The sequence below is a fragment of the Oncorhynchus clarkii genome, chromosome 7 (assembly GCF_045791955.1).
Source record: "Oncorhynchus clarkii lewisi isolate Uvic-CL-2024 chromosome 7, UVic_Ocla_1.0, whole genome shotgun sequence".
Lineage (NCBI taxonomy): Eukaryota > Metazoa > Chordata > Actinopteri > Salmoniformes > Salmonidae > Oncorhynchus > Oncorhynchus clarkii.
This window is the reverse complement of record NC_092153.1, coordinates 80,630,463-80,649,612: the sequence shown is the minus strand read 5'-3', so window position 1 is coordinate 80,649,612 and position 19,150 is coordinate 80,630,463. Positions and strand designations below refer to the sequence as shown.

The window sequence follows — 19,150 nt, the reverse complement described above, 5'->3', positions numbered from 1 at the left end:
CTATAACAGCCTCCACTCTTCTGGGAAGGCTTTCCACTAGATGTTGGAACATTGCTGCTATAACAGCCTCCACTCTTCTGGGAAGGCTTTCCACTAGATGTTGGAACATTGCTGCTATAACAGCCTCCACTCTTCTGGGAAGGCTTTCCACTAGATGTTGGAACATCGCTGCGGGAACTTGCTTCCATTTAGTCAAAAGAGCGTTAGTGAGGTCGGGCGGGGGTTGAGGTCAGGGATCTGTACAAGCTAGTCAAGTTATTCCCCAGAATTCTCGACAAACCATTTCTGTATGGACCTTGCTTTGTGCACGGGGACATTGTCATGTTGAAATAGGAAAGGGCCTACCCCAAACTGTTGCCACAAAATTGGAAGCACAGAATTGTTTAGAATGTCATTGTATGTGGTAGCATTAAGATTTCCCTTCACTGGAACTAAAGTGGCCTAACACGAACCATGAAAAACAATCCCAGACCATTAGTCCTCCTCCACCAAACTTTACAGTTGGCACTATGTATTTTGGCAGGTAGAGTTTGCCTGGAATCCGCCAAATCCAGATTAGTTCGTCGGACTACCAGATGGTGAAGCGTTTGGGGGTCCCGCCAGCCCGGGAGGGGTGTCGTTGCTCCTGTGTGAAGTGCTGGGTCTGCGGTTGAGGGTGATGTCCTTCAGGGTCTTGGCAAAAGTGGGAACTGCTGCCCTGTAAAGATGGACCTGGTCATAAAGGATGTCCATGTCCAGGGTGGAGTGATGGGCCACAGTCACGGGAAATGCTTGCATTCACCAGTATGGTGCTATCTGTTTACGGTTGTAGGGGGAAAGTGTTTTCGTGGTAGCAGGGTGGAGATAACCACTTTTGTATTGGTGAAAGTGGAAGAAGCTTTTTCAATCACTCCCTTGAGTGTTGTGACCTCTCTCTCTCCCTCTCCATCTCTCCCTCTCTCTCTCAGAAAACACAAAACAAACTGTCTACTTTGAAAACTCAATCATATTTCTTTGAAAGTCTTTTTTTTGTTTTCCCAAAGCTGTACATTTCCAAGGTCTTGCCTCAAGGAGAATGCCAGTCTGTGAGTGCTACTAGGCTGCTAAGCTATCTTCCACAAGGACCTAGGGGAAAAAAACATGTTAGCCTTCACTTCAGAAAAATATCACGTCAAGTCAAGGCATGACGTGGTTTCAGTGGAAGTGGAGATGCCAGCGTTTTAATGCAGACACACCTGGTTTGCTGGAACTGGCAAATGCCACAACCTGAACCGGGTACAGATAGCATCTAGCTGGTTAGATGAACCGACTACAGATAGCATCTAGCTGGTTAACATATCTGAACCAACTACAGATAGCATTTAGCTGGTTAGATGAACCGACTACAGATAGCATCTAGCTGGTTAGATGAACCGACTACAGATAGCATCTAGCTGGTTAACATATCTGAACCAACTACAGATAGCATCTAGCTGGTTAACATATCTGAACCAACTACAGATGTCTTAGCTGGTGCTCCCCCTCTCTATACCAGCTTAGAAACAGCTGTTTCCTGGATGGTCAATAAGCCATATGTTAGAAATAGATAAAACATCACAGGCCTCTAAACCCCCCTAGCCCTGGCTCTGCCCTCTGAAACTCCCCTAGCCCTGGCCTCCAAACCCCCCTAGCCCTAATACCTTTTTTGTACTATTGGTTAGAGCCTGTATGTAAGCATTTCACTGTAAGGTCTACCTACACCTGTTGTATTCGGCGCACGTGACAAATAAACTGATTGATTACCCTCTTTGAATGTTTTCTGTCTTTTCATAAATGGTTGGTAGTGTAGGCTACATAGAACCTCTTTAGTATTTTTCTAAGATTTACACATTGGACCAATATACCAACCTCCTTACCACGCCCGGTGAAAATCAATCTAGACATTTAATTCCTGTCTTTCCAACGGCAAAGCGAGGCGAGCCCTTAACCTGACGCTGTGTGACGCCATTGGGTGAGTCATTGCCGGCGGCATTGTGACTGTTGACGTTCTGATTGAAGGAATGCGTGTTGTCGTTGGTGTTCAGTGACGATGGGCTTCACAGTAAAACACAGGGCCCATTCTGTCTCACCATCACTAGCTCTTTCAACTGAGACAACAAAAAAAATGGGGGACACTGAGTCTCTCTGTGCTCCCAGTGCTTACATTCCTGCAGCCTTGAGAAATGTGTGACAGAAAGCCTTTACTTAAAGGCTGTGTGTGTGTGTGTGTTTGAACTAGTAGAGGGTGTGTGTGTGTGTGTGTGTGTGTGTGTGTGTGTGTGTGTGTGAACTAGTAGAGGGTGTGTGTGTGTGTTTGAACTAGTAGAGGGTGTGTGTGTGTGTGTGTCCATGCATGCATAGGCTGTGTGTGTGTGTGTGTGTGTTTGAACTAGTAGAGGGTGTGTGTGTGTGTGTGTCCATGCATGCATAGGCTGTGTGTGTGTGTGTGTGTGTGTGTGTGTGTGTGTGTTTGAACTAGTAGAGGGTGTGTGTGTGTGTGTGTGTGTGTGTGTGTGTGTGTGTCCATGCATGCATAGGCTGTGTGTGTGTGTGTGTGTGTGTGTGTGTCCATGCATGCATAGGCTGTGTGTGTGTGTGTGTGTGTGTGTGTATTGTGGGTTGACGATGAGTGAGTGAGTAAAGTAAAACCCTCCAACCAAGAACAATGTCCTCTATTTAAGTGTAAAGACACTGGTCAGTGTGAAAACAGAGCTGTGCTGTTTAACTGTGAGAAGTAGCATAGCCATGTTTCCCCTCTCCACTCTGAACCGCTCTATTGACAGAGACAACACACCAAATGGCCCCCTAGTCCCTACATTGTACACTACTTCCCTATGGGCCCTGGTCAAAAGTAGTGCACTATATAGGGAATAGGGAGCTATTTAAGACACATTCCAGAAACTCATGGCTTCCATACCAATAGCCAGGTGGAAGATGTCATTGTTTGTCTCCATCAAACATGTTAGCTCTAGTTCAACAACTCCTGTCATATAGGCTAACAGTTGTGTGCTGTAAATACCCAACAGCCCAAGTGTCGCAGAGGTCTAAAGCACTGCATCTCAGTGCTAGAGGCGTCACATCAGACCCTGGTTCGATCCCGGGCTGTATCACAACCGACCGCGATCGGGAGTCCCATAGGACGGCGCACAATTGGCTCAGTGTCGTCCGGGTTTGGCCGGGTGTAGGCGGTCATTGTAAAATAAGATTTTGTTCTTAACTGACTTGTCTAGATAAATAAATAAAAATGTCCTTCATACTTAATTTAACATTTAGTTATACAGGTTATTCTCATTGAGATCAAATCTATGCTGTGAGACAGACCTATATACAACCGAGTCCTCTACCTTAGTACCTTAGCACCATAATAGAACAGAAAGGAACTTCAACTTTTAATTTGGCATTACTGTACAAGAATGAAAAAGGATCACAAAAACAACCAAGATGTTAAAATGGCTAACCAGTAAGTTACTGATAGTACCCACCCAAAACACAAAGGGTTCCATGATGTTAAAATAGCTAACCAGTAAGTTACTGATAGTACCCCACCCTAAAACACAAAGGGTTCCATGATGTTAAAATGGCTAACCAGTAAGTTACTGATAGTACCCACCCAAAACACAAAGGGTTCCATGATGTTAAAATGGCTAACCAGTAAGTTACTGATAGTACCCACCCAAAACACAAAGGGTTCCATGATGTTAAAATGGCTAACCAGTAAGTTACTGATGGTACCCACCCAAAACACAAAGGGTTCCATGATGTTAAAATGGCTAACCAGTAAGTTACTGATGGTACCCACCCCAAAACACAAAGGGTTCCATGATGTTAAAATGGCTAACCAGTAAGTTACTGATAGTACCCACCCAAAACACAAAGGGTTCCATGATGTTAAAAAGGCTAACCAGTAAGTTACTGAGAGTACCCACCCAAAACACAAAGGGTTCCATGATGTTAAAATAGCTAACCAGTAAGTTACTGATAGTACCCCACCCCAAAACACAAAGGGTTCCATGATGTTAAAATGGCTAACCAGTAAGTTACTGATGGTACCCCACCCCAAAACACAAAGGGTTCCATGATGTTAAAATGGCTAACCAGTAAGTTACTGATGGTACCCACCCAAAACACAAAGGGTTCCATGATGTTAAAATGGCTAACCAGTAAGTTACTGATAGTACCCACCCCAAAACACAAAGGGTTCCATGATGTTAAAATGGCTAACCAGTAAGTTACTGATAGTACCCACCCCAAAACACGAAGGGTTCCATGATGTTAAAATGGCTAGCCAGTAAGTTACTGATAGTACCCACCCAAAACACAAAGGGTTCTATGATGTTAAAATGGCTAACCAGTAAGATACTGATAGTACCCACCCAAAACACAAAGGGTTCCATGATGTTAAAATGGCTAACCAGTAAGTTACTGATAGTACCCACCCAAAACACAAAGGGTTCCATGATGTTAAAATGGCTAACCAGTAAGTTACTGATGGTACCCCACCCCAAAACACGAAGGGTTCCATGATGTTAAAATGGCTAACCAGTAAGTTACTGATGGTACCCCACCCCAAAACACAAAGGGTTCCATGATGTTAAAATGGCTAACCAGTAAGTTACTGATAGTACCACACCCCAAAACACAAAGGGTTCTATGATGTTAAAATGGCTAACCAGTAAGTTACTGATAGTACCCACCCAAAACACAAAGGGTTCCATGATGTTAAAATGGCTAACCAGTAAGTTACTGATAGTACCCACCCAAAACACAAAGGGTTCTATGATGTTAAAATGGCTAACCAGTAAGTTACTGATAGTACCCACCCCAAAACACGAAGGGTTCCATGATGTTAAAATGGCTAACCAGTAAGTTACTGATAGTACCCACCCAAAACACAAAGGGTTCTATGATGTTAAAATGGCTAACCAGTAAGTTACTGATGGTACCCCACCCCAAAACACGAAGGGTTCCATGATGTTAAAATGGCTAACCAGTAAGTTACTGATGGTACCCCACCCCAAAACACAAAGGGTTCCATGATGTTAAAATAGCTAACCAGTAAGTTACTGATGGTACCCCACCCCAAAACACAAAGGGTTCCATGATGTTAAAATAGCTAACCAGTAAGTTACTGATGGTACCCCACCCAAAACACAAAGGGTTCCATGATGTTAAAATGGCTAACCAGTAAGTTACTGATAGTACCCACCCAAAACACAAAGGGTTCTATGATGTTAAAATGGCTAACCAGTAAGTTACTGATAGTACCCACCCAAAACACAAACGGTTCCATGATGTTAAAATGGCTAACCAGTAAGTTACTGATAGTACCCACCCAAAACACAAAGGGTTCCATGATGTTAAAATGGCTAACCAGTAAGTTACTGATAGTACCCACCCAAAACACAAAGGGTTCTATGATGTTAAAATGGCTAACCAGTAAGTTACTGATAGTACCCCACCCCAAAACACAAAGGGTTCCATGATGTTAAAATGGCTAACCAGTAAGTTACTGATAGTACCCACCCAAAACACAAAGGGTTCCATGATGTTAAAATAGCTAACCAGTAAGTTACTGATAGTACCCCACCCCAAAACACGAAGGGTTCCATGATGTTAAAATGGCTAACCAGTAAGTTACTGATAGTACCCACCCAAAACACAAAGGGTTCCATGATGTTAAAATAGCTAACCAGTAAGTTACTGATAGTACCCCACCCCAAAACACGAAGGGTTCCATGATGTTAAAATGGCTAACCAGTAAGTTACTGATAGTACCCCACCCCAAAACACAAAGGGTTCCATGATGTTAAAATGGCTAACCTGTAAGTTACTGATAGTACCCCACCCCAAAACACAAAGGGTTCTATGATGTTAAAATGGCTAACCAGTAAGTTACTGATGGTACCCCACCCAAAACACAAAGGGTTCCATGATGTTAAAATGGCTAACCAGTAAGTTACTGATGGTACCCCACCCAAAACACAAAGGGTTCCATGATGTTAAAATGGCTAACCAGTAAGTTACTGATGGTACCCCACCCCAAAACACAAAGGGTTCTATGATGTTAAAATGGCTAACCAGTAAGTTACTGATAGTACCCACCCAAAACACAAAGGGTTCCATGATGTTAAAATGGCTAACCAGTAAGTTACTGATAGTACCCCACCCCAAAACACAAAGGGTTCTATGATGTTAAAATGGCTAACCAGTAAGTTACTGATAGTACCCACCCAAAACACAAAGGGTTCTATGATGTTAAAATGGCTAACCAGTAAGTTACTGATGGTACCCCACCCCAAAACACAAAGGGTTCCATGATGTTAAAATGGCTAACCAGTAAGTTACTGATGGTACCCCACCCAAAACACAAAGGGTTCCATTATGTTAAAATGGCTAACCAGTAAGTTACTGATGGTACCCCACCCAAAACACAAAGGGGTCTATGATGTTAAAATGGCTAACCATTAAGTTACTGGTGGTACCCCACCCAAAACACAAAGGGTTCTATGATGTTAAAATGGCTAACCAGTAAGTTACTGATGGTGCCCCACCCAAAACACAAAGGGTTCTATGATGTTAAAATGGCTAACCAGTAAGTTACTGATGGTACCCCACCCAAAACACAAAGGGTTCTATGATGTTAAAATGGCTAACCAGTAAGTTACTGATGGTACCCACCCAAAACACAAAGGGTTCCATGATGTTAAAATGGCTAACCAGTAAGTTACTGATGGTACCCCACCCCAAAACACAAAGGGTTCCATGATGTTAAAATGGCTAACCAGTAAGTTACTGATGGTACCCACCCAAAACAAAAAGGGTTCCATGATGTTAAAATGGCTAACCAGTAAGTTACTGATGGTACCCCACCCCAAAACACAAAGGGTTCCATGATGTTAAAATGGCTAACCAGTAAGTTACTGATGGTACCCCACCCAAAACACAAAGGGTTCCATGATGTTAAAATGGCTAACCAGTAAGTTACTGATGGTACCCCACCCCAAAACACAAAGGGTTCCATGATGTTAAAATGGCTAACCAGTAAGTTACTGATGGTACCCCACCCAAAACACAAAGGGTTCCATGATGTTAAAATGGCTAACCAGTAAGTTACTGATGGTACCCCACCCCAAAACACAAAGGGTTCTATGATGTTAAAATGGCTAACCAGTAAGTTACTGATAGTACCCACCCAAAACACAAAGGGTTCCATGATGTTAAAATGGCTAACCAGTAAGTTACTGATAGTACCCCACCCCAAAACACAAAGGGTTCTATGATGTTAAAATGGCTAACCAGTAAGTTACTGATAGTACCCACCCAAAACACAAAGGGTTCTATGATGTTAAAATGGCTAACCAGTAAGTTACTGATGGTACCCCACCCCAAAACACAAAGGGTTCCATGATGTTAAAATAGCTAACCAGTAAGTTACTGATGGTACCCCACCCAAAACACAAAGGGTTCCATGATGTTAAAATGGCTAACCAGTAAGTTACTGATGGTACCCCACCCAAAACACAAAGGGTTCTATGATGTTAAAATGGCTAACCAGTAAGTTACTGATGGTACCCACCCAAAACACAAAGGGTTCTATGATGTTAAAATGGCTAACCAGTAAGTTACTGATGGTGCCCCACCCAAAACACAAAGGGTTCTATGATGTTAAAATGGCTAACCAGTAAGTTACTGATGGTGCCCCACCCAAAACACAAAGGGTTCTATGATGTTAAAATGGCTAACCAGTAAGTTACTGATGGTACCCCACCCAAAACACAAAGGGTTCCATGATGTTAAAATGGCTAACCAGTAAGTTACTGATGGTACCCACCCAAAACACAAAGGGTTCCATGATGTTAAAATGGCTAACCAGTAAGTTACTGATGGTACCCATCCAAAACACAAAGGGTTCCATGATGTTAAAATGGCTAACCAGTGAAACCATTCAGGGTAATAAAGTTGTCCCAGTGGTGTTGTGTTAATGTAGCTGTACTAATGATAGCCTCACCCAGAGTCACCTTGCCTGCATCCCAAATTGCCATTCAGTGCATTTCATTTGACCAGGGTCCATAGGGAAGTAGTGCACTATATAGGGAATAGGGTGCCATTTGGGATCCACACCTTACATAGCAGGCACCCTTTCATGTTGAACACAACAGGAAACAATCATCCTCACCCTGGAAACAATATCTGACTCTTTCATCTACTATAGGCTACCGGATATAGGGGAGTTTTAGTTAATTATCAATGCGATGCTCTGGTTCATTTACGACTATGTAAACTCCTCCTTTATTTATTTAACTAGGCAAGTCAGTTAAGAACAAATTCGTATTTCCGATGACGGCCTAAGAACGGTAGGTTAACAGATGTTTACCTTGTCAGCTCTGGGATTCGTTCTAGCAACCTTTCGGGTTACTGGACCAACGCTCTAACCAATAGGCTACCTGCTACCATATGGACAGACAATGATTGGATAACTCAGTGTGTTGTTACTCGGTTGATTTAGAACTAAGCCTAGCTTTACAATTGTAAAAACGGGCCATTCACTTGGCTACCTTCACTAGTAGTAAACATAGAGGCCCTAGACCTAAACAATGTGTTTCTTACAACATCAGGCTCAGAATCACACACACAACTACCCTCTTGCTACCCGAAACCCACCTCCTCTCACCTAGATCACAACACACACACACACACACACACGCACACACACACACACACACACAACTACCCTCTTGCTACCCGAAACCCACCTCCTCTCACCTAGATCTCAACACACACACACACACACACACACACACGCACGCACACACACACACACAACTACCCTCTTGCTACCCGAAACCCACCTCCTCTCACCTAGATCACAACACACACACACACGCACACACACACACACACTTCTCCAAAAATGACCATTCACAGATGTCAAAGAGCACCTCTATCCACTGGCTGTGCAGTGCTGGAGAATGAAGCATCTCACTACACGACTACTGTCGAGCTACTGCTTCTCACTGTGGACAGAGCGGCTCGGGGCTAAAAGCTGCTCTCAGTTAAGAATATTAGTGACGGAGGATTATCTGTAGAGAGAATGATGAGATCAGATAATGTAGGATAACATGGTTGTAATGACTCCTAAAAACACAATCGGGACGTTACGCAAAGACACAACAACAACAGAGGAGAATAACACAGCTCTAACAACCTGCCAATTCTTAGAGATACTATGTGGAGGTTTAGTTGCTAGACTAGGTCTAATTGTTTCCTGCCAAATGTTGGCTTGAGTGTTGGCTGTAATTCAGAGTTGTGTGCTTCAACAAGCTATAGCATTTGTAAAAATGTAACTTGCACAGGGAAAATGTGACTACAGTCTGGAGCCCCGGTTTCTTATTCTATAAAGATGTGGGATGATTCATGAAAACAAGAGAAACCAAAGAATGTGAAAATGCTTCATCCACATTTCTGATCCGTGGGAGAGAGAGAGAGAGAGAATGTCCTCTGTCAGATTAAAGTGTCAACAGTGGTTCAGTAGCTCTACTTCTACTGCTACAATGCACACTGTCTGGAAGTCCAGGCTAACTAATGCTGTGTTTTCAGCCAATATCCATCCCGCCTTTGTGACTAGTCTGCCTATACAACTACACTAACCATGAACATTTTGAAAGGTATTGAATAAGCTAAGGTGAAAAAAAAACAAAAAAAGCCTTCGAAGGAATATCGATTAGAAAAGACAGAAAAAACATCAACATTTTAGCCTACAGTAGAAACAAAGTAAACCACACAATGCTTCCATCAGGCCTTGTAAAACAAGTCTGCCTGTGCACCATTTGGAACCAGCTTAGTTTCAACAGGGTGTCTCATCTCAGGAGAGAGCTCGAAGGCAGATGAATCAGAATGTTGTTTTCTTCTAAAGAGACATTCTAACATTCTATAGAATTCCAGCATAGAACTTTAGATATTCCTTTTGGACCCATACAAAAGGTATGCCTACCAAGAACCATAATCAGCTTGTCCCTGTAGGTAGGAACAATTTTTTTCACCAAACAAAATAACCCCCAAATAACCCTTTTATTTTGCCTTTATTTAGGCCTAACCAGGAAGCCTAAGTCATCGAGAACATATATTTTACAATACAGACTTTAACCTTTTTAATTCATTTTTTTTTTAAGTGTGTAAAGTGTATACCTTTGTTGCTTTCTAGTGCTTCAGTGCAGCACCCTTGACTGATCATCACGTCTCCCTCCCATTCCTTACCCATAGCCTTTAAGACAACCCCACCACAGGATATTTACAACCATCAGAGTATGTAGGTTAGGCTCCAACGCTCCAGCTGAAGTGGGAACTACTACACCGTCCTGTGTGCTGATGCAGACAAAGACCTGCATCCAAATGGCACCCTATTCCCTTTATAGTGCACTACTTTAGACCAGGGTCCTGAGTGTCTGTAGTGTGAGTATGTGTATTCATCGTTACCCCATGACACACACAAACACACAGACGTACACACACGTACACACACATGTACACGAACAGAGAGAGTTCAAACCCCTTATCATGTGACAAGGTTCACCTGAGAGCACTACAATTATGAATCAACACTGAACCGAAGGGTCTATGGAAGTAATCTGTCATGTTTACACGATTATAATGATAAACACCTTCATGATGTGTTAGGCTAATGGAGAGGTGGTACTACTATATTACTACATGATGTATTAGGGTAATGGAGAGGTGGTACTACTACATTACTACATGATGTATTAGGGTAATGGAGAGGTGGTACTACTATATTACTACATGATGTATTAGGGTCATGGAGGGGTGGTACTACTATATTACTACATGATGTATTAGGGTCATGGAGAGGTGGTACTACTATATTACTACATGATGTATTAGGGTCATGGAGAGGTGGTACTACTATATTACTACATGATGTATTAGGCTAATGGAGAGGTGGTACTACTATATTACTACATGATGTATTAGGGTCATGGAGAGGTGGTACTACTATAATATTACATGATGTATTAGGGTCATGGTGAGGTGGTACTACATGATGTATTAGGGTCATGGAGAGGTGGTACTACTATAATATTACATGATGTATTAGGGTCATGGAGAGGTGGTACTACTATAATATTACATGATGTATTAGGGTCATGGTGAGGTGGTACTACATGATGTATTAGGGTCATGGAGAGGTGGTACTACTATAATATTACATGATGTATTAGGGTCATGGTGAGGTGGTACTACATGATGTATTAGGGTCATGGAGAGGTGGTACTACTATATTACTACATGATGTATTAGGGTAATGGAGAGGTGGTACTACTATATTACTACATGATGTATTAGGGTAATGGAGAGGTGGTACTACTATATTACTACATGATGTATTAGGGTCATGGAGAGGTGGTACTACTATAATATTACATGATGTATTAGGGTCATGGTGAGGTGGTACTACATGATGTATTAGGGTCATGGAGGGGTGGTACTACTATATTACTACATGATGTATTAGGGTCATGGAGAGGTGGTACTACTATATTACTACATGATGTATTAGGGTAATGGAGAGGTGGTACTACTATATTACTACATGATGTATTAGGGTAATGGAGAGGTGGTACTACTATATTACTACATGATGTATTAGGGTAATGGAGAGGTGGTACTACTATATTACTACATGATGTATTAGGGTCATGGAGAGGTGGTACTACTATATTACTACATGATGTATTAGGGTCATAGAGAGGTGGTACTACTATATTACTACATGATGTATTAGGGTCATGGAGAGGTGGTACTACTATATTACTACATGATGTATTAGGGTAATGGAGAGGTGGTACTACTATATTACTACATGATGTATTAGGGTCATGGAGAGGTGGTACTACTACATTACTACATGATGTATTAGGGTCATGGAGAGGTGGTACTACATGATGTATTAGGGTAATGGAGAGGTGGTACTACTACATTACTACATGATGTATTAGGGTCATGGAGAGGTGGTACTACTACATTACTACATGATGTATTAGGGTCATGGAGAGGTGGTACTACTATATTACTACATGATGTATTAGGGTCATGGAGAGGTGGTACTACTACATTACTACATGATGTATTAGGGTCATGGAGAGGTGGTACTACATGATGTATTAGGGTCATGGAGAGGTGGTACTACTATAATATTACATGATGTATTAGGGTCATGGAGAGGTGGTACTACTATATTACTACATGATGTATTAGGGTCATGGAGAGGTGGTACTACTATATTACTACATGATGTATTAGGGTCATGGAGGGGTGGTACTACTATATTACTACATGATGTATTAGGGTAATGGAGAGGTGGTACTACTATAATACTACATGATGTATTAGGGTAATGGAGAGGTGGTACTACTATATTACTACATGATGTATTAGGGTCATGGAGAGGTGGTACTACTATATTACTACATGATGTATTAGGGTCATGGAGAGGTGGTACTACTATATTACTACATGATGTATTAGGGTCATGGAGAGGTGGTACTACTATATTACTACATGATGTATTAGGGTCATGGAGAGGTGGTACTACTATATTACTAGTCTATGCTGTGTGCAAACATGACGTTTCTGCAACCCAAACGGCAACCTATTCCATCATACATTGTGCGCTACTTTTGACCAGAGCCCTCTATGGGCCTTCTATGGGCCCTCTATGGGCCTTCTATGGGCCCTCTATGGGCCCTCTATGAGCCCTCTATGGGCTCTCTATGGGCCCTATATGGGCCCTCTATGGGCCCTCTATGGGCCCTCTATGAGCCCTCTATGGGCCCTCTATGGGCCCTCTCTGGGCTCTCTATGAGCCCTCTATGGGCCCTCTATGGGCCCTCTATGAGCCCTCTATGGGCCCTCTATGGGCTCTCTATGAGCCCTCTATGGGCCCTCTATGGGCCCTCTATGGGCCCTCTATGGGCCCTCTATGAGCCCTCTATGAGCCCTCTATGGGCCCTCTATGGGCCCTCTATGGGCTCTCTATGGGCCCTGGTCAAAAGTACACTCCTAGAAAAAAACATTTTCAAAAGGGGTTCTTCGACTATCCCCATAGGATAACCCTTTTTGGTTCCAGGTACAATCCCTTTGGGTTCCATTTAGAACCCTCTGTGAAAGGGGTTTTACATGGAACCCAAAAGAGTTCTCCTGGGAACCAAAAAGGGATCTTCAAAGGGTTCTCCTATGGGGACAGCCGAAAGAACCCTTTTAGGTTCTAGATTGCACATTTTTTTTCTAAGGGTGTAATGCACTACATAGGTAATAGGGCTTCATTAGGGACGCACATATTGTTTTCAGTTTCCAGAAGGAATTCCATGTTTATACTATAAGCACTTAAGGATTGTACAATTACAGAAAAAAACTACAGCACTGTTGCTTCATGAAATAGTGAAGGCATAGAAATGATTGGCCAGGCCAAATCATTTTATTTATATATATTTATATATATAAATATATACAGGCTCCAATAGTGAAACCACCGAAAGTAGAGAGCCACAAACCATTTTTTTTTAAACAACACTTTTGAAAATAGGACGCGCTGAGGCATAATTGTATAAACCTCTTGTCTCTCGATATGGGCCATTGTTGTCCATTATTAGAAACAGTTTAGGCTTAAGAATGCAACAATGCCACTCCTAGCAGGCAAGTAGCCAAGGTTGATGGACTTAAACAGTATCTAAATAGCTATGATAAAATGTGAATGATTCCCTCATGAATCAGAACACTAAACAAACACACACACTGATCTACTGGGTGTCTATTGGGTTCAGTGAAAACACAAATCAATTGCTCTTCCTAAGTGTTTAAGTGCACCTTGGGGGGGGGGGGGGACACTTCTGAGAAGGAACCTAAAAATAGCAGCCTACGCTCCCACACCAATGCCTCGAAAAGCAAACAAATTATAGTTTATCCATTTACAACAGGGTGAGGTTATCAAGACAATATTTAAAAATAGTAAAAAAAATAAAAACAGAATGAACGTGTATTTGATATCCTCCATAAATGTTTCCCTGCTGTACGTTCAGCCTCAGACTGAGAGAAAGCATTTTGCGTTAGGTCAATAGAAATAATATAAATATCCCCCAACTGGAAGGTTTCAAACGTCTCCATGGAGAACTGGTACGTGAGTAAAATATTAAAACACATCCCACGGTAACATTACAACACACTCTTACCATTGAATCAATTATACACCAGTGTTATGTTCCCTGTAAATCAAACAGTATAGCCAAGCTGTAGCGAGATAATTGCGCTACATTGTAACATTGCGGTATGACGTTACAGAGCGGTGATGAACGTAATAAGATGTATTGTCATTTTTTTGATACAATGTTACTAATTTGGGTGCTTTCAAAAGGGTCTCGCTCTCGCGCAAGGCAAGCCAATGTAACAGCTGTAAACCTACATGAAAGAAATACCTACTGGCTCCCACTAGCCTGTCATAATGTGGAATTGGATCTAGCTAGATAAATCATGTTTTCAGCGAGTCAGAGGCAACCGTGTAACAACATTGGGTAACATCAACCAGTAGGCTTTATTCAACAAAACCCATCTATATGTTCTACCTAGAAGAGAAAATAAGCAATACGTCTACAGACCCAGCCTATCCAACATTAGATAAGTTCTGGTGACTGTAATGTGATCTAATAAACTATCAAACAACAACAAAACCTCAGACCATTTGCAAGGCAGGCCCTGAAAAGTAGCAAACCATTGTAATAATGTTGAAATAACAGTTATCGCTATAGCCAGCCCTTGCAGATCTCTCTGTACATTCCTTGCAAGTGATGTCAATACCTTTAAAAATCATTAACTAGCCAATTCACCCACGAAACCAGTGCCTGATTTGGACTAAAATAGGTTCCGGTACTGTTTATATTTACGCGCAGGAGCTCCACAATACGTTTGAGCTAATATTCTATTCGAGGAACAGGAGCTCAGGCAGTAGAACATTTTAGGTGCCAGTACTCAAGCTCCTGTGAGCTCCTGTCCAAGTCAAGCACTGCACGAAACCCATGATATTAGGTGAAATAAAGAAAGTCAATTCATGGTATTAGCTAGCGAACACCATATCGAACAGTCACCACATATCTACTGGCAATGCACCTGTTTTTAGTCACGTTTTTAAAGCCAGGAAACGACCAGCAGCGACTTGACTAACACCAGCAGCTGCAAAGGGGCAAAACAAGTCTGAAATAGAAGCTAGCTAACAGCAGGCAGAAGGCTCGGGGCAGAAGGCTCGGAATGATTAGCTCTCTGCCGCGGAGGACCCAGCTCGGCCAACGCTGGATCGCTAGCCAGATCTCTGGTCATGACTTTGGCAAGTTTGCCATTCTGTAGCTAATGGCACGAAGTAGCTCGCTACACTGAGACTCTTGCCCGATCCATGCTCGTTTGGCGAGCTAAATGGCGTGTGTGTGTGTGTGTATATATATATATATATCAAACGCAGTCGTGTGTTGCCCGTACCCTCATATTTGTATCCATAGAGGGGAGGGGAATAATTATCACTCTCTCCATCTCCTTGAATTTCTTTTTATCCTGAAATTGAACACTTTCACTGACGGAGCAGGCAGACTCGATCAGTAGATCCAAGAATCGAATGTCACATAGAAGACAAGATAAGAGATTTTAAAAATATAAAGCCCTTATATCGGGAACTGACCTTTTAATCTGCGCATATATTATATTCCTTGAAATCTTCTTCTTTGTAGCGGGATTGAAAAGATCACTACGGGAACAGACTGGTTTGGGAGTGAGACACTCCTTCTCGGGACGTCTCCGACTAAAAAAACAAAGGTGTCAGGTCCACTTGCGTTCGGCTGTTGCCTTTTTCGTTAGACCTAGAGTTAAAGTGACAGTCTCCACACGAAGCTTGTGTCGGGTCCACCACCTTTTTGGAACGCAACAGCCCTAACCTACTAAAAAACGCGCCACTGGTTTTAGATTACAAGTCCTACTTGGCTTCTCTGCGATGGTATGTAGGCTACTGCTGGGCTGGGAATCAAGTTTACAAAAAAAAAACTAAGCATATGAAGCCAGGGGCAATCACATGACGAGCTAGGTGGCAAAAACAACCTTCCGGATCAACTAGAGAGGTATAATTACACCCATTTCGCCTGCTCTCTCTCCCCGATGCGCACACTAAGTGTCTGCTAGCTAGGTCTTTGAGCTCTGTCTGAGAAGAGAGCCTGTAGGAATGAATTCCCGTCCCCCCCGTCTGGAGAGGGAGGGAGGGTGGCAGCGCCTCGAATTACTCCGCCCCCACATTCTCTCTTCATTTATTTCCAACCTTCTCAAATTCACTGTGTATGCGGTCAATTTCACGCCATATGTATTCAATTCTAAATAAAATAAATCGTGAACATGAAAAATAAAGTTGAGAATGTAAACATTATATTTTCGAGCGGGTGAAGTAATGGACGTTGAAATCAAAAACCAAACAATTGAAAGCAAAATGTATAGAATTGTAAACAAAAATAAGACATCAAAAGCAAAACCCAATAACGTGTAAGTAAATCGTTTTAAAGCGAAAGCAAAACTCTATGACAAATGTTACAAAAAAATATTTGAAAACGAATGAAAAAATCGTTTTCGGTTAAACTTTCCCAGCAACCAATCATATTGAATAGATTTTCATAGAGTTTTGCTCTCGCTTTAAAATGATTCTATACATTTTGCTTTCAATTGTTTGGTTTTTGATATCAACATCCATCATCTCACCCGCTCGAAAATATAATGTTTACATTCAACTAAATTGATTTTCTTTTGAATTCAACACATATTGCGTTAAATTGTCCACATACAGGTAGCCCATTGGAAAATAATTATTGAGAAATATGCATATAATTCCAGAAGGCTACCACAGTGACCCACACACGAACATGATTCGCCTAGAATAGCCTAAAACAAAATAGAGTAGAATATAATTGAATGGAATAGACCAGGCATAGCATCTGAAAATCTGTGTACACGACAAAAATAAACTTAGATTTAATCTGCTGTCTATTTGTTTTGGTGCTGTTTTTCTTGCTAGCTAGGCTGTGTTATTAACGTGTAGCCAGTGGACATTGATTAGCACATGTGAGGACTATACAGTAAAAAATAATATTTTCTGGTGTCTGATGGGAATTCTTTGAGAGCGTCAAGAACTCCGTATGTGGTTCAAAGTTATACAATGCAATCTGCAATAACTTGGTATGTTCTCTGAACTAGATTTTCATAGTGTGATGCATACCATACAGCTAGGTACTGCCTGTAGTTTGACATAGGCTACTGGGTGTGCTATACCATAGTGATACACTGTGGTAATTCATTTTCTTATTCTAGATTACATTATAATGTAATGTAATTGAAGATAGAGCCTGTCTTTTTTAACATTCTAGTTACAGTATCGGTCAAATATAATCAGGGGCCGTTTTGTTCATATCATCTAGGTCAGGGATGGGCAACTCACGGGCCGCATGCCTGCTTTTGTAGGCCGGTAGACCAACACATAAAAAAAACAAAAAAACATTTTAAATACCCATGAGCCACTGTGGTTGCGCATGATGAGTTTCGTTTTTTTTTTGCGTCCCCCATCGAAGTTGCCCATCCGTGATCTTGGTATAGGGATATTTTCTGAGGTTGTACTAAATGTTAATTTACATGAAAGGCACTGTCTGGGACTGGGAAAGAGATATGTAGAGAATATAGTATAATAACTAGAGCAAGAGAATAATGAGAATGGCAGGTCTTCCAGTATGACACTGTGAACGTTGAGGGCAATCCATCAGAGTGTGTCTAATGACAAGTGACCAGGGAGACTCCCAGAGAGTATTCCAGTTTGCCAGGCTTCAAATCCTATTTGCTTATTTTGGTATTTTTTAGTCGCAGGTATTAAGGAAAAAAAACTATTTTTGTGTCCCAAATTGCACCATATTTCCTATGTAGTGCACTACTTTTGACCAGGGCCCATTGGGCTCTGGTCAAAAGTAGTGCCCTATTTGGAAAAGTACTTATATTCTGTCATTCCCAACAGGGAAAATTACTTTTATTCTATTATGCCCAATAAGGAAAAGGACTTCTATTCTGGCATTCCCAATAGGGAAAAGTTCTTCCATTCTGTCATTCCCAATAGGGAAAAGTTATTCCATTCTGTCATTCCCAACAGAGAAAAGTTCTTCCATTCTGTCATTCCCAATAGGGAAAAGTTCTTCCATTCTGTCATTCCCAACAGGGAAAAGTTCTTCCATTCTGTCATTCCCAAATAGGGAAAGTTCTTCCATTCTGTCATTCCCAACAGGGAAAAGTTATTCCATTCTGTCATTCCCAATAGGGAAAAGGGGGCTTATAACGCTGTATTGGAAGAAATGTTACAAACATGAGGACTTCTTGGATGGAAGCTATTCTAAGCATGAAGTGAAGTTATCAATTCTAACTATATGACTATATAACATGTACATACTCAGACAAAGCTATAGGTTCAGTATATTAGGACAGAAATAGGCCATGGACATCTGATAATTTGTCTTCATTGTCCCAAATCTCTTGTGTAGCAGATTATAGCCACATGGTGTACATTAAGGCCACATTTAATATCTGATCATTGCCCCTGATGTAACTTATTGTGTTTGAGGGGTTCTGCTTCAAATAATAATGTATCCCAAATATATGTACAGTGTGTTTTCCACCACAAAGCACTATTAACCCAATCAGTAGTTAAATAGCCTCCCCAGGACATCTCAGTTAAGATGCTTGTCCCCCTTATTAATATTTCATCATGACCTCATAAAAATGGAACACAAAACACTGAAGGGAGGTGGGGAACTGGGAGCACAGAGAGGAGCAGGGAGAGAGGGGGAATGGAGGTAGCAGGGGGAGAAAGCGGGTGGAGGGGAGTAGAGAGAGAGAGAGAGAGAGAGAGAGAGAGAGAGAGAGAGAGAGAGAGAGAGAGAGGGAGAGATAAAGATAGAGAGGGAGAGATAGAAAGAAAGAGGGAGAGATATAGATAGAGAGAAAGAGGGAGAGCGAGGGAGGGAGGAAGGTGCTTATGAGGGAAGTAATCTGTGCCCAGAATGACATGATATAGTATTCCATGTGTAGG

General features: G+C 41.8%; 1 protein-coding gene across 1 annotated transcript in view; it reads right to left on the bottom strand.

The window, feature by feature from the left end:
- The window catches only part of LOC139413904 (dystroglycan 1), a 65,781-nt gene extending 49,518 nt beyond the window's left edge, over positions 1 to 16,263 (bottom strand). The window contains exon 1 of the mRNA XM_071161752.1: positions 15,731 to 16,263. The gene's annotated coding sequence lies outside the window, so the exon portion shown is untranslated. The remainder of the gene's footprint in view (positions 1 to 15,730) is intronic.
- Positions 16,264 to 19,150: the final 2,887 nt, after the last annotated feature.